Below are 16,693 nucleotides of genomic sequence, written 5' to 3' on the forward strand. Positions count from 1 at the left end.
GTAGCACATCATGGTCCATGGTCAATGATAGTCCATGTTCAATGAAACAAGCAGCACATCATGGTCCATGGTCTATGAAACAAGCAGCACATCATGGTCCATGGTCAATAATAGTCCATGTTCAATGAAACAAGCAGCACATCATGGTCCATGGTACATGCTGGTCCATGGTCTATGAAACAAGCAGCACATCATGGTCCATGGTCCATGATGGTCCATAGTCTATGAAACAAGGAGCACATCATGGTCCATGGTACATGATGGTCCATGGTGTAGGATGGTCCATGGTCTATGAAACAAGCAGCGCATCATGGTCCATGGTCTATGAGGGTCCATGGTCTATGAAACAAGCAGCACATCATGGTCCATGGTCCATGATGGTCCATGGTCTATGAAACAAGCAGCACATCATGGTCCATGGTCCATGATGGTCCATGGTCTATGAAACAAGCAGCACATCATGGTCCATGGTCTATGAAACTAGCAGCACATCATGGTCCATGGTCCATGATGGTCCATGGTCTATGAAACTAGCAGCACATCATGGTCCATGGTCCATGATGGTCCATGGTCTATGAAACAAGCAGCACATCATGGTCCATGGTACATGATGGTCCATGGTCTATGATGGTCCATGGTCTATGAAACAAGCAGCACATCATGGTCCATGGTCCATGATGGTCCATGGTGTATGATGGTCCATGGTCTATGAAACAAGCAGCACATCATAGACCATGGTCCATGATAGTCCATGGTCTATTAAACTAGCAGCACATCATGGTCCATGGTCCATGATGGTCCATGGTGTATGATGGTCCATGGTCTATGAAACTAGCAGCACATCATGGTCCATGGTCCATGATGGTCCATGGTCTATGAAACAAGCAGCACATCATAGACCATGGTCCATGATGGTCCATGGTCTATGAAACAAGCAGCACATCATAGACCATGGTCCATGATGGTCCATGGTCTATGAAACTAGCAGCACATCATGGTCCATGGTCTATGATGGTCCATGGTCTATGAAACAAGCAGCACATCATGGTCCATGGTCCATGATGGTCCATGGTCTATGAAACAAGCAGCACATCATGGTCCATGGTACATGATGGTCCATGGTGTAGGATGGTCCATGGTCTATGAAACAAGCAGCGCATCATGGTCCATGGTCCATGATGGTCCATGGTCTATGAAACAAGCAGCACATCATAGACCATGGTCCATGATGGTCCATGGTCTATGAAACTAGCAGCACATCATGGTCCATGGTCCATGATGGTCCATGGTCTATGAAACAAGCAGCACATCATGGTCCATGGTCCATGATGGTCCATGGTCTATGAAACAAGCAGCACATCATGGTCCATGGTCTATGATGGTCCATGGTCTATGAAACAAGCAGCACATCATGGTCCATGGTCCATGATGGTCCATGGTGTATGATGGTCCATGGTCTATGAAACAAGCAGCACATCATGGTCCATGGTCTATGATGGTCCATGGTCTATGAAACAAGCAGCACATCATGGTCCATGGTCTATGAAACTAGCAGCACATCATGGTCCATGGTCCATGATGGTCCATGGTCTATGAAACAAGCAGCACATCATGGTCCATGGTCCATGATGGTCCATGGTCTATGAAACAAGCAGCACATCATGGTCCATGGTCCATGATGGTCCATGGTCTATGAAACAAGCAGCACATCATGGTCCATGGTCCATGATGGTCCATGGTCTATGAAACAAGCAGCACATCATAGACCATGGTCCATGATGGTCCATGGTCTATGAAACATCTCCATCCCCCATGAAGGTCAGTCTGATTGTTGCAAGGTAATCCTTGCAGAGGTGCAAACATTTTCGGAGTTTCATGTTAGGCCTCGGTGTGAACTTTCCCTCCGTTATAAAATGGCCGTTTGAATGATTGTCCTTTTCTTGAAGTCCCAACAAAGAGGAGCCGTCCCTTCCCAGTGTGAGTCTGAGGAGCAATGGCCCCGCGTCTGGCGCTCAACAGAGTCCGAGATAATAGCCATTAGACTTGCTCCTTCAAGTATTGTCCTCTCACACCACAATCCATACTCTGCTCATCAATGAAGCACACATTTAGCAGACATTCCTCACATCCTTACTGGCTGACCTGTTTGCTGAGCAAGCTCAAAAGCACTCATGCTTTTCATCATTGGGGTGAAGATGGAGGATTGTTGACATCATGAAACCTGCTGAAGGAATATAACGTGTTGAAGAAAAGATCCTCTCTCTCTGGGTAGGAAAAAGAAGTTCATCATGAATGAAGCGTCTTATATTATTCTGACAATCATCACATCATGAAGCCAGAGAGCATCAATATTGATATCGTCTTCCTCCCTGCGTGGCAGAAGTCTTGTATCGTCTATTTTCCCTCCTTCCAACGTCCACGTCCATATATGGGCGTACATTATGGCTAGAACAGCATATCATGTCCTGTCTTTAATGGAACATTTCATATCTTCTCCTCCCGTACTTCACTCACACCAACATGAGACATTTATTTGGTCATTGTTAGTATTCTGTCGGGCTGTGAGTCTTACAGCGACTCACCATTCTGTCACATCGTGTCGTATGTTGCCTTTCTTAGTGTTCTCCTGTGTTAGTTCCTGTCCTGCGCTCTTATTTTGGTGGCACTTCCTGTTGTGTTGTTTTTTTCTTTGTAACCTCGTCACATCCTTCTCTGAGCACTGATGCACGCATATACTTCCTGTTAGCAACTAGGCCTATTTAAGTTGAGTCTTTGTTTTGAATCAATAGTCATTCATGTGGACGCACTTTTTGCTGTGTTCCAGCATTCCCTTTTGTTGTTTTGCAGCCTGTCAGTTTCAGTTTTGTTTTTACATAGCCCTCCCTATGCTCTGGTGCCCTTCTAAGCGGCACTCATCTTTAGTTTGTCCGTCATTACATGAAATAGTATTTACCTGCACGTCGGTCTTCTAAGCATCCTGGGAACACACCTGTATCGCCGTCATGCCACTTCTCCAAAGTGGGCTGGCTCAGGGTGGAGGACAGAGTTAAACAACTTGCACTGAGCCTAGTCTATAAAATCCACTACACCTCCTTGATAGCGAAGTACATGTCAAACTACTTCCTTAACGTAAATGACCGCCATAACCACAACACCAGAGGGAGCTCCACTAACCACGTTAAACCCAGATTCCGAACTAACAAAGGTCTTAACTCATTCTCTTTCTATGCCACATCAATGTGGAATGCGCTCCCAACAGGTATAAAAGAAAGGGCATCTCTATCCTCCTTCAAAACCGCAATAAAAGTTCACCTCCAGGCAGCTACAACCCTAAACTAACACCCTCCCCGGATTGCTAATAATCAAATGTAAACAATCAAATGCAGATACTTTTTCTTATGCCTTCTGATCTCTCTCTCTCTCTCTCTCTCTCTCTCTCTCTCTCTCTCTCTCTCTCTCTCTCTCTCTCTCTATGTCCACTACTTGATGTCCATATCCTCCCCCCCCCCCACAGCCCTGATTGTAAATAATGTAAATAATTCAATGTGATTATCTTGTGTGATGACTGTATTATGATGATAGTATATATGATAGTATATATCTGTATCATGAATCAATTTAAGTGGACCCCGACTTAAACAAGTTGAAAAACTTATTGGGGTGTTACCATTTAGTGGTCAATTGTACGGAATATGTACTTCACTGTGCAACCTACTAATAAAAGTCTCAATCAATCAATCAATGCCACCCCAGCGTCACAGATTCAATTCGATCCTGATTCTATGGGTGACGGTTTGATTCTGGATCATTTTCTAGATGCAACATGATTTTGGATTGGAACTGAATCCCGCAATATAACATTGATAATGCACACAAAATTATAAGTGCAGGAATGGCCTAAGAAAACGTATTTTTGGAAATGTGTCTTAAAATATATATATTCTCATCATTTATTTATTTTTTATTTTACTTGTTGGGATTTATTGGTTACTAATTTAAGTAACTACCGTTTTTTCCGGACCATAGGGCGCACCGCCGATGAATGGTCTATTTTCTGATCTTTTTTCATATATAAGGCGCACCTTATATAAGGCGCATTAAAGGAGTCATATTATTATTATTTTTTTTAGATGTAAAAGACTTCCTTGTGATCTACATAACATGTAATGCTGGTTCTTTGCTCAAAATGTTGCATAGATGATGTTTTACACATCATCTTCAACTCACTTTCTGACAGTCGCTTCAGGATGCGCCGTTTTGTGGGCGGTCTTATTTACGTGCCTCCACTTGGACAGTATCTTTGTTGTAGCGGTGTAGCGTGCGAGGACGGGAGTGGAAGAAGTGTCAAAAGATGGCGCTAACTGATTTAATGACATTCACACTTTACTTCAATCAATAACGGAGCAGCATCTCCTCATCCGTGGCTCACTAGTACAACAACAACACCCGAAATGTGTCCCGTGAAAAACCGTCCGACCGGAACTTTCTAATAACTAAAGTTCCTTTGGGTGAATAATGTAAAGTCACTACACCGGTATGTTTTAGTGCTTTCATGGCGAGTTTACTGGCAGATATAAGTAAGAACTTTACACTACTTTATATTAGAAATGGCAACAGTGGAGGATGAATGTCACATAACAAGAAGATAGAGAAAAAGAAGAAGCTTATCGACTACGGTGTCGACACAGACTACAAAGGTGGATGCACGCAAATTTTCAGGAGTTATGCAAATCCCAAATACACATTAGCAGATACCAGAAGGTAAGACAAGTTGGGTTTGCATAATATTGCGAAACAAAACACCAGATAATATGTCTTACCTTATACACACAGCATAATAATACTCCTATGTTGAAGCACAGTACAATCCATCAAGCGGTGTGGCTTCATAGCTTACCAAAGTCCTACTAAAACATTTTGATGGATTTTTGAGCGCCGTGTGTAATGTTCTATATTTTCAATGGAACATTTAAAATGTTGGCGTTGTTTACTTGAGTCATATTGCAGTCTACACATATCTCTTATGTGTGACTGCCATCTACTGGTCACACTTATCATTACACCGTGTACCAAATAAAATAGCTTCGAGGTCGATAAGCACAGCCAGAATTATTCCGCACATTAGGCGCACCAGGTTATAAGGCGCACTGTCCAGTAGGGGTGTAACGGTACGTGTATTTGTATTGAACCGTTTCGGTACGGGGGTTTCGGTTCGGTTCGGAGGTGTACCGAACGAGTTTCCCCACAGACATAGTAAGTAGCGTAACGCACGTTGTGTAAACAATGCACACCGAGGCACAACACACGCATGCTAGCAGCTAACGGGCTAGGATAGACTGACCATGCGTCCTCTTTTCACCGGACATGTCCTCTTTTGCGAAGCTGTCAGGGCGGAGTTTCTTAAATGCCTCAAATGTCCGGCATTTTGAGTTAGGGTTGCGTGTATTTTCAATGTACGTTCAGGGTTAAGAAGGGGTTAAAAACAAAACAAACAGCAGCATTGGTGAGGGAGGGGCAGAGACAGAGACAGAGAGAGAGAGAGAGAGTTATGATAAACGCGCATGCGTCGCCAGGCTCTGCTTTTTATCCATGGATTTATCACATTTAATTTTTTATTATCTATAGCAGGGGTGTCAAAAGTGTGCCCCGGAGGCCATTTGCGGCCCACAGCTAATGTTTTAAAGGCCCACGGCACATTCTAAAAATACTATTAAAATAAACAAAAACAGAACAAAAGTGAAATCAAAAAGCTTAAAGGTGAAATGTAATTTAGAAAAAGTTGCAATGTTGACTAATGAAACAAAGCTGTTTTTTTTCTTTTCAAACTGTCATTGCTCAAAACATAATATTGAATCAAAATCAATGTTATGAGTTATTGACCTATCCAAGGTTCCCATTACTTCACATCAAATATTACACTAAGAAAAATATTTTTGGTGGAAAATTTTGCAAATTTGGTAAATAAATAACCCAAAAATGTATATTTTGTTTAGGGATGTCCGATAATGGCTTTTTGCCCATATCCGATATTCCGATATTGTCCAACTCTTTAATTACCGATACCGATATCAACCGATACCGATATCAACCGATATATGCAGCCGTGGAATTAACACATTATTATGCCTAATTTGGACAACCATGTATGGTGAAGATAAGGTACTTTTTTAAAAATAATAATAAAATAAGATAACTAAATTAAAAACATTTTCTTGAATAAAAAAGAAAGTAAAACAATATAAAAACAGTTACATAGAAACTAGTAATGAATGAAAATGAGTAAAATGAAGTGTTAAAGGTTAGTACTATTAGTGGAGCAGTAGCACGCACAATCATGTGTGCTTACGGACTGTATCCCTTGCAGACTGTATTGATATATATTGATATATAATGTAGGAAGCAGAATATTGATAACAGAAATAAATGGGGGGAGGTAGGTTTTTTGAGTTGGTGCACTAATTGTAAGTGTATCTTGTGTTTTTTATGTTGATTTAATAAAAAATAAAATAAAAAACCGATACAGATAATAAAAAACCGATACCGATAGTTTACGATATTACATTTTAACGCATTTATCGGCCGATAATATCGACAGGCCGATATTATCGGACATCCCTAATTTTGTTGTTTTCTTACTGTACCGAAAATGAACCGAACCGTGACCTCTAAACCGAGGTACGTACCGAACCGAAATTTGTGTGTACCGTAACACCCCTATTGTCCAGTTTTGAGAGAAATATTTTTTGAAGTACGCCTTATAGTCTGGAAACTACGGTGACTTAAGTTTTTTTGAGACTATATTTACAGTTGAGTTTTGGTGGTGCAATGATTATGTGTTCAAATGAATGAGTCATCGCGTCAACAACAATATCAACCCAAATAATGGCGATTATTATTTTCGCCGTCATCGTCCAGCCTGACTCTCTTTTTTTCACGTGACGCCAGTTTCAAACACATTTAGGGGTCTTATTTATTCTTCTGGCAAACGTGAACATGAGAAATAATGTTGTTGTTAAACGAGACTGTGCTGGATGATGTTACATTGTAGTGAGAGGAGCATTATTTAGGGTTGGGCCCTCACTATAGTGACTCTTTCAAAGGGATACTTCCACCATTGTTGTCCTTTGCAACCTTAGCCAAGATACCTCAAAAGGCCCTTTTTGCACATCTATTCTTTGCAAGTGGCTTGTGGTCGGACCAGGGCGGACCCGGCAATAAATGAGCCCTTCTTTGGGGCCGGGGGATGGGATCGCACGGGACATCTGTCGGGCGGAGGTGAGAGCTTTCACTGCGTGCGCCTCACTGTACGGTAGAAATATATATTTTTATTCCTGCAGCACCACTCCGAGCCTCTATTGAGCCCCCACCCCCTCCACGGCTTCTATTTGCCGTCAAAAGTTTTGCTTTCATGCTTTTGCAAAAACATATTAGAGTAGTCACTGTCCAAAAAGCAAAGCAAATGCCACCCAGTAAAGTGTGTGTTCATGCCATAGCAGGAAATGTTTAACCTCCATTGTGGAGAGACAAAAGCTTGTTTTAATCCCGCTGTGCGAGGGATGCGTGGAGGGGGTGGGGGGGTGTCAAAAAGGGGGCGGGGGCAGTTTTTAGAGGGAGTCCACTCCTCTGCCTGCCTCCCGCCACTCAGTCATCATCGCCCACGCCAGCCAGGACCACACCAGGATTATGTCACATGACCTTTGGCTGGGAGGATTTTTATTTCATCGAGCCAAATAAAAGGTGACGTATTTATTTACTTCTCTCCTTCAAGCAAAGTCACCTGCGATGTGAAGAAGAGGACACGTTGGCTGTAACTTTGGTTACGCCTGTGCTGCGTTCACTGGCCTCTTTCATAGCCAGGAATTTGCGGCGTTTATTTCTATTTTTGCTGCCGCGAGCTTGTTTTTCCTGCTTTTGGCAACATCTTTATTGAAAATTGACAGTTGTTATGAGTCCCGGTGGATCCATGGAGCTTTTTCAAAAATGTATGGAAATGGTAAAAAAATGGGGTGAAAATTACTTTTAAAAAAAGAAAAAAAGATTTCATATCTTCTCCTCCCGTAGTTCACTCACACCAACATGAGACATTTATTTGGTCATTTTTAGTATTCTGTCGGGCTGTGAGTCTTACAGCGACTCACCATTCTGTCACAGCTGGTTACATCGTGTCGTATGTTGTGTTCTCCTGTGTTAGTTCCTGTCCTGCGCTCTTATTTTGGTGGCACTTCCTGTTGTGTTGTTTTTTTCTTTGTAACCTCGTCACATCTTTCTCTGAGCACTGATGCACGCATATACTTCCTGTTAGCAACTAGGCCTATTTAAGTTGAGTCTTTGTTTTGAATCAATAGTCATTCATGTGGACGCACTTTTTGCTGTGTTCCAGCATTCCCTTTTGTTGTTTTGCAGCCTGTCAGTTTTAGTTTTGTTTTTACTTGTTTTACTTGTTGTGATTTATTGGTTACTAATTTAAGTAACGGCCATTTTTTCCGGACCATAGGGCGCACTGCCGAAGAATGGTCTATTTTCTGATCTTTTTTCATATATAAGGCGCATCAAATTATAAGGCGCATTAAAGGAGTCATATTATTATTATTATTTTTATAAATGTAAAAGACTTCCTTGTGGTCTACATAACATGTGATGGTGGTTCTTTGCTCAAAATGTTGCAAAGATGATGTTTTACACATCATCTTCAAGTCGCTTTCTGACAGTCTCTTCAGGATGCGCCGTTTTGTGGGCGGTCTTATTTACGTGCCTCCACTTGGACAGCATCTTCTTGGTTGTAGCGGTGTAGCGTGCGAGGACGGGAGTGGAAGAAGTGTCAAAAGATGGAGCGAACTGTTTTAATGACATTCACACTTGACTTCAATCAATAACGGAGCAGCATCTCCTCATCCGTGGCTCACTAGTGCAACAACAACACCCGAAATGTGTCCCGTGAAAAACCGTCCGACCGGAACTCTCTAATAACTAAAGTTCCTTGGGTGAATAATGTAAACTCACTACACCGGTGTGTTTTAGTGCTTTCATGGTGAGTTTACTGACAGATATAAGTAAGAACTTTACACTACTTTATATTAGAAATGGCAACAGCGGAGGATGAATGTCACATAACAAGAAGATCGAGAAAAAGAAGAAGCTTATCGACTACGGTGTCGACGCGGACCACAAAGGCGGACGTGCGCACATTTTCAGGAGTTATGCAGATCCCAAATACACATCAGCAGATACCAGAAGGTAAGACAAGTTGGGTTTGCATAATATTGCGAAGCAAAACGGCAAATAATATGTCTTACCTTATACACACACCATAAAACTACTCCTATGTTGAAGCACAGTACAATCCATCAAGCGGTGTGGCTTCATAGCTTACCAAAGTCCTACTAAAACATTTTGATAGATTTTTGAGCGCCGTGTGTAACGTTCTATATTTAAGTTGAGTCTTTGTTTTGGATCAATAGTCATTCATGCGGACGCACTTTTTGCTGTGTTCCAGCATTCCCTTTTGTTGTTTTGCAGCCTGTCAGTTTTAGTTTTGTTTTTGCATAGCCCTCCCTATGCTCTGGTGCCCTTCTAAGCGGCACTCTTCTTTAGTTTGTCTGTCATTACATGAAATAGTATTTACCTGCACGTCGGTCTTCTAAGCATCCTGGGAACACACCTGTATCGCCGTCATGCCACCCCAGCGTCACAGATTCGATTCAATCCTGATTCTATGGGTGATGGTTTGATTCAGGATCATTTTCTAGATGCAACATGATTTTGGATTGGAACTGAATCCCGCAATGTAACATTGATAATGCACACAAATTCATCTAGGCTGCTGATGTGTGTAAGTGCGGGTCTACTAATTCCATTGGCCCTTGAACTCACCATTATGTGGACTGCGACTTACATGTATAACCTTCTCCGACGCTGCCACAGAAAGCTGCATTTCTGATAGTTGTTTGTGTGGTCATAACTCGTACTTGTGTTCTATTCAAAATAATGGAATAGGTGTGTTGACTGCACGTCGCTAACTGTCATGCAAATATGGAAAAAAAAGGTGTAAACAAACTACTCCTTTGATGGTGGATGGCATGAGGAGCCGCATTGTTTGGGTAGTTTGTGTCTACACTCCATTGTTGTGTAGTTTGTGTCTACACTCCATTGTTGTGTAGTTTGTGTCTACACTCCATTGTTGTGTAGTTTGTGTCTACACTCCATTGTTGTGTAGTTTGTGTCTACACTCCATTGTTGTGTAGTTTGTGTCTACACTCCATTGTTGTGTAGTTTGTGTCTACACTCCATTGTTGTGTAGTTTGTGTCTACACTCCATTGTTGTGTAGTTTGTGTCTACACTCCATTGTTGTGTAGTTTGTGTCTACACTCCGTTGTTGTGTAGTTTGTGTCTACACTCCGTTGTTGTGTAGTTTGTGTTTACACTCCATTGTTGTGTAGTTTGTGTCTACACTCCATTGTTGTGTAGTTTGTGTCTACACTCCGTTGTTGTGTAGTTTGTGTTTACACTCTGTTGTTGTGTAGTTTGTGTTTACACTCTGTTGTTGTGTAGTTTGTGTCTACACTCCATTGTTGTGTAGTTTGTGTCTACACTCCATTGTTGTGTAGGTTGTGTCTACACTCCGTTGTTGTGTAGTTTGTGTCTACACTCCGTTGTTGTGTAGTTTGTGTCTACACTCCATTGTTGTGTAGTTTGTGTCTACACTCCGTTGTTGTGTAGTTTGTGTTTACACTCCGTTGTTGTGTAGTTTGTGTCTACACTCCATTGTTGTGTAGTTTGTGTCTACACTCCATTGTTGTGTAGTTTGTGTCTACACTCCATTGTTGTGTAGTTTGTGTCTACACTCCGTTGTTGTGTAGTTTGTGTCTACACTCCGTTGTTGTGTAGTTTGTGTCTACACTCCGTTGTTGTGTAGTTTGTGTCTACACTCCGTTGTTGTGTAGTTTGTGTCTACACTCCGTTGTTGTGTAGTTTGTGTCTACACTCCGTTGTTGTGTAGTTTGTGTCTACACTCCGTTGTTGTGTAGTTTGTGTTTGCACTCCGTTGTTGTGTAGTTTGTGTCTACACTCCGTTGTTGTGTAGTTTGTGTCTACACTCCGTTGTTGTGTAGTTTTTGTTTACACCCCATTGTTGTGTAGTTTGTGTCTACACTCCGTTGTTGTGTAGTTTGTGTCTACACTCCATTGTTGTGTAGTTTGTGTCTACACTCCGTTGTTGTGTAGTTTGTGTTTACACTCCGTTGTTGTGTAGTTTGTGTTTACACTCCATTGTTGTGTAGTTTGTGTCTACACTCCATTGTTGTGTAGTTTGTGTCTACACTCCGTTGTTGTGTAGTTTGTGTCTACACTCCGTTGTTGTGTAGTTTGTGTTTACACTCCATTGTTGTGTAGTTTGTGTCTACACTCCGTTGTTGTGTAGTTTGTGTCTACACTCCGTTGTTGTGTAGTTTTTGTTTACACTCCATTGTTGTGTAGTTTGTGTCTACACTCCATTGTTGTGTAGTTTGTGTCTACACTACGTTGTTGTGTAGTTTGTGTCTACACTCCATTGTTGTGTAGTTTGTGTCTACACTCCATTGTTGTGTAGTTTGTGTCTACACTCCATTGTTGTGTAGTTTGTGTCTACACTCCATTGTTGTGTAGTTTGTGTCTACACTCCATTGTTGTGTAGTTTGTGTTTACACTCCATTGTTGTGTAGTTTGTGTTTACACTCCATTGTTGTGTAGTTTGTGTCTACACTCCGTTGTTGTGTAGTTTGTGTCTACACTCCATTGTTGTGTAGTTTGTGTCTACACTCCGTTGTTGTGTAGTTTGTGTTTACACTCCGTTATTGTGTAGTTTGTGTTTACACTCCATTGTTGTGTAGTTTGTGTCTACACTCCATTGTTGTGTAGTTTGTGTCTACACTCCGTTGTTGTGTAGTTTGTGTCTACACGTCATTGTTGTGTAGTTTGTGTTTACACTCCATTGTTGTGTAGTTTGTGTCTACACTCCGTTGTTGTGTAGTTTGTGTCTACACTCCGTTGTTGTGTAGTTTTTGTTTACACTCCATTGTTGTGTAGTTTGTGTCTACACTCCATTGTTGTGTAGTTTGTGTCTACACTACGTTGTTGTGTACTTTGTGTCTACACTCCATTGTTGTGTAGTTTGTGTCTACACTCCATTGTTGTGTAGTTTGTGTCTACACTCCATTGTTGTGTAGTTTGTGTCTACACTCCATTGTTGTGTAGTTTGTGTCTACACTCCATTGTTGTGTAGTTTGTGTCTACACTCCATTGTTGTGTAGTTTGTGTCTACACTCCATTGTTGTGTAGTTTGTGTCTACACTCCATTGTTGTGTAGTTTGTGTCTACACTCCATTGTTGTGTAGTTTGTGTCTACACTCCATTGTTGTGTAGTTTGTGTCTACACTCCATTGTTGTGTAGTTTGTGTCTACACTCCGTTGTTGTGTAGTTTGTGTCTACACTCCGTTGTTGTGTAGTTTGTGTTTACACTCCATTGTTGTGTAGTTTGTGTCTACACTCCATTGTTGTGTAGTTTGTGTCTACACTCCGTTGTTGTGTAGTTTGTGTTTACACTCTGTTGTTGTGTAGTTTGTGTTTACACTCTGTTGTTGTGTAGTTTGTGTCTACACTCCATTGTTGTGTAGTTTGTGTCTACACTCCATTGTTGTGTAGGTTGTGTCTACACTCCGTTGTTGTGTAGTTTGTGTCTACACTCCGTTGTTGTGTAGTTTGTGTCTACACTCCATTGTTGTGTAGTTTGTGTCTACACTCCGTTGTTGTGTAGTTTGTGTTTACACTCCGTTGTTGTGTAGTTTGTGTCTACACTCCATTGTTGTGTAGTTTGTGTCTACACTCCATTGTTGTGTAGTTTGTGTCTACACTCCATTGTTGTGTAGTTTGTGTCTACACTCCGTTGTTGTGTAGTTTGTGTCTACACTCCGTTGTTGTGTAGTTTGTGTCTACACTCCGTTGTTGTGTAGTTTGTGTCTACACTCCGTTGTTGTGTAGTTTGTGTCTACACTCCGTTGTTGTGTAGTTTGTGTCTACACTCCGTTGTTGTGTAGTTTGTGTTTGCACTCCGTTGTTGTGTAGTTTGTGTCTACACTCCGTTGTTGTGTAGTTTGTGTCTACACTCCGTTGTTGTGTAGTTTTTGTTTACACCCCATTGTTGTGTAGTTTGTGTCTACACTCCGTTGTTGTGTAGTTTGTGTCTACACTCCATTGTTGTGTAGTTTGTGTCTACACTCCGTTGTTGTGTAGTTTGTGTTTACACTCCGTTGTTGTGTAGTTTGTGTTTACACTCCATTGTTGTGTAGTTTGTGTCTACACTCCATTGTTGTGTAGTTTGTGTCTACACTCCGTTGTTGTGTAGTTTGTGTCTACACTCCGTTGTTGTGTAGTTTGTGTTTACACTCCATTGTTGTGTAGTTTGTGTCTACACTCCGTTGTTGTGTAGTTTGTGTCTACACTCCGTTGTTGTGTAGTTTTTGTTTACACTCCATTGTTGTGTAGTTTGTGTCTACACTCCATTGTTGTGTAGTTTGTGTCTACACTACGTTGTTGTGTAGTTTGTGTCTACACTCCATTGTTGTGTAGTTTGTGTCTACACTCCATTGTTGTGTAGTTTGTGTCTACACTCCATTGTTGTGTAGTTTGTGTCTACACTCCATTGTTGTGTAGTTTGTGTCTACACTCCATTGTTGTGTAGTTTGTGTTTACACTCCATTGTTGTGTAGTTTGTGTTTACACTCCATTGTTGTGTAGTTTGTGTCTACACTCCGTTGTTGTGTAGTTTGTGTCTACACTCCATTGTTGTGTAGTTTGTGTCTACACTCCGTTGTTGTGTAGTTTGTGTTTACACTCCGTTATTGTGTAGTTTGTGTTTACACTCCATTGTTGTGTAGTTTGTGTCTACACTCCATTGTTGTGTAGTTTGTGTCTACACTCCGTTGTTGTGTAGTTTGTGTCTACACGTCATTGTTGTGTAGTTTGTGTTTACACTCCATTGTTGTGTAGTTTGTGTCTACACTCCGTTGTTGTGTAGTTTGTGTCTACACTCCGTTGTTGTGTAGTTTTTGTTTACACTCCATTGTTGTGTAGTTTGTGTCTACACTCCATTGTTGTGTAGTTTGTGTCTACACTACGTTGTTGTGTAGTTTGTGTCTACACTCCATTGTTGTGTAGTTTGTGTCTACACTCCATTGTTGTGTAGTTTGTGTCTACACTCCATTGTTGTGTAGTTTGTGTCTACACTCCATTGTTGTGTAGTTTGTGTCTACACTCCGTTGTTGTGTAGTTTGTGTTTACACTCCGTTGTTGTGTAGTTTGTGTCTACACTCCATTGTTGTGTAGTTTGTGTCTACACTCCATTGTTGTGTAGTTTGTGTTTACACTCCATTGTTGTGTAGTTTGTGTCTACACTCCATTGTTGTGTAGTTTGTGTCTACACTCCATTGTTGTGTAGTTTGTCTCTACACTCCATTGTTGTGTAGTTTGTGTCTACACTCCGATTGTTGTGTAGTTTGTGTCTACACTCCGTTGTTGTGTAGTTTGTGTTTACACTCCATTGTTGTGTAGTTTGTGTTTACACTCCGTTGTTGTGTAGTTTGTGTCTACACTCCATTGTTGTGTAGTTTGTGTCTACACTCCGATTGTTGTGTAGTTTGTGTCTACACTCCGTTGTTGTGTAGTTTGTGTTTACACTCCATTGTTGTGTAGTTTGTGTCTACACTCCATTGTTGTGTAGTTTGGGTCTACACTCCATTGTTGTGTAGTTTGGGTCTACACTCCATTGTTGTGTGGTTTGTGTCTACACTCCGTTGTTGTGTAGTTTGTGTCTACACTCCATTGTTGTGTAGTTTGTGTCTACACTCCGATTGTTGTGTAGTTTGTGTCTACACTCCGTTGTTGTGTAGTTTGTGTTTACACTCCGTTATTGTGTAGTTTGTGTTTACACTCCATTGTTGTGTAGTTTGTGTCTACACTCCATTGTTGTGTAGTTTGTGTCTACACTCCGTTGTTGTGTAGTTTGTGTCTACACGTCATTGTTGTGTAGTTTGTGTTTACACTCCATTGTTGTGTAGTTTGTGTCTACACTCCGTTGTTGTGTAGTTTGTGTCTACACTCCGTTGTTGTGTAGTTTTTGTTTACACTCCATTGTTGTGTAGTTTGTGTCTACACTCCATTGTTGTGTAGTTTGTGTCTACACTACGTTGTTGTGTAGTTTGTGTCTACACTCCATTGTTGTGTAGTTTGTGTCTACACTCCATTGTTGTGTAGTTTGTGTCTACACTCCATTGTTGTGTAGTTTGTGTCTACACTCCATTGTTGTGTAGTTTGTGTCTACACTCCGTTGTTGTGTAGTTTGTGTTTACACTCCGTTGTTGTGTAGTTTGTGTCTACACTCCATTGTTGTGTAGTTTGTGTCTACACTCCATTGTTGTGTAGTTTGTGTTTACACTCCATTGTTGTGTAGTTTGTGTCTACACTCCATTGTTGTGTAGTTTGTGTCTACACTCCATTGTTGTGTAGTTTGTCTCTACACTCCATTGTTGTGTAGTTTGTGTCTACACTCCGATTGTTGTGTAGTTTGTGTCTACACTCCGTTGTTGTGTAGTTTGTGTTTACACTCCATTGTTGTGTAGTTTGTGTTTACACTCCGTTGTTGTGTAGTTTGTGTCTACACTCCATTGTTGTGTAGTTTGTGTCTACACTCCGATTGTTGTGTAGTTTGTGTCTACACTCCGTTGTTGTGTAGTTTGTGTTTACACTCCATTGTTGTGTAGTTTGTGTCTACACTCCATTGTTGTGTAGTTTGGGTCTACACTCCATTGTTGTGTAGTTTGGGTCTACACTCCATTGTTGTGTGGTTTGTGTCTACACTCCGTTGTTGTGTAGTTTGTGTTTACACTCCATTGTTGTGTAGTTTGTGTCTACACTCCGATTGTTGTGTAGTTTGTGTCTACACTCCGATTGTTGTGTAGTTTGTGTTTACACTCCATTGTTGTGTAGTTTGTGTCTACACTCCATTGTTGTGTAGTTTGTGTTTACACTCCGTTGTTGTGTAGTTTGTGTCTACACTCCGTTGTTGTGTAGTTTGTGTCTACACTCCATTGTTGTGTAGTTTGTGTCTACACTCCGTTGTTGTGTAGTTTGTGTTTACACTCCGTTGTTGTGTAGTTTGTGTTTACACTCCATTGTTGTGTAGTTTGTGTCTACACTCCATTGTTGTGTAGTTTGTGTCTACACTCCGTTGTTGTGTAGTTTGTGTCTACACTCCGTTGTTGTGTAGTTTGTGTCTACACTCCATTGTTGTGTAGTTTGTGTCTACACTCCGATTGTTCTGTAGTTTGTGTCTACACTCCATTGTTGTGTAGTTTGTGTCTACACTCCATTGTTGTGTAGTTTGTGTTTACACTCCATTGTTGTGTAGTTTGTGTCTACACTCCGTTGTTGTGTAGTTTGTGTCCACACTCCATTGTTGTGTAGTTTGTGTTTACACTCCATTGTTGTGTAGTTTGTGTCTACACTCCGATTGTTCTGTAGTTTGTGTCTACACTCCATTGTTGTGTAGTTTGTGTTTACACTCCATTGTTGTGTAGTTTGTGTCTACACTCCATTGTTGTGTAGTTTGTGTCTACACTCCATTGTTGTGTAGTTTGTGTCTACACTCCATTGTTGTGTAGTTT

The 16,693-nt window shown here is 41.1% G+C and overlaps 1 protein-coding gene across 12 annotated transcripts in view; it reads left to right on the forward strand.

The window, feature by feature from the left end:
* LOC133658886 (neuronal cell adhesion molecule-like) overlaps positions 1–16,693 on the forward strand; it is a 208,850-nt gene that overhangs the window by 58,868 nt on the left and 133,289 nt on the right. The window contains exon 1 of one of the 12 annotated variants that reach the window (XM_062061378.1): positions 7,647–7,737. The exons of the other annotated variants lie outside the window; for them this stretch is intronic. The gene's annotated coding sequence lies outside the window, so the exon portion shown is untranslated. Of the gene's footprint in view, positions 1–7,646; positions 7,738–16,693 lie in introns of those variants that run through there. 12 annotated transcript variants of the gene reach the window in all.

The sequence above is a fragment of the Entelurus aequoreus genome, linkage group LG10 (assembly GCF_033978785.1).
Source record: "Entelurus aequoreus isolate RoL-2023_Sb linkage group LG10, RoL_Eaeq_v1.1, whole genome shotgun sequence".
Lineage (NCBI taxonomy): Eukaryota > Metazoa > Chordata > Actinopteri > Syngnathiformes > Syngnathidae > Entelurus > Entelurus aequoreus.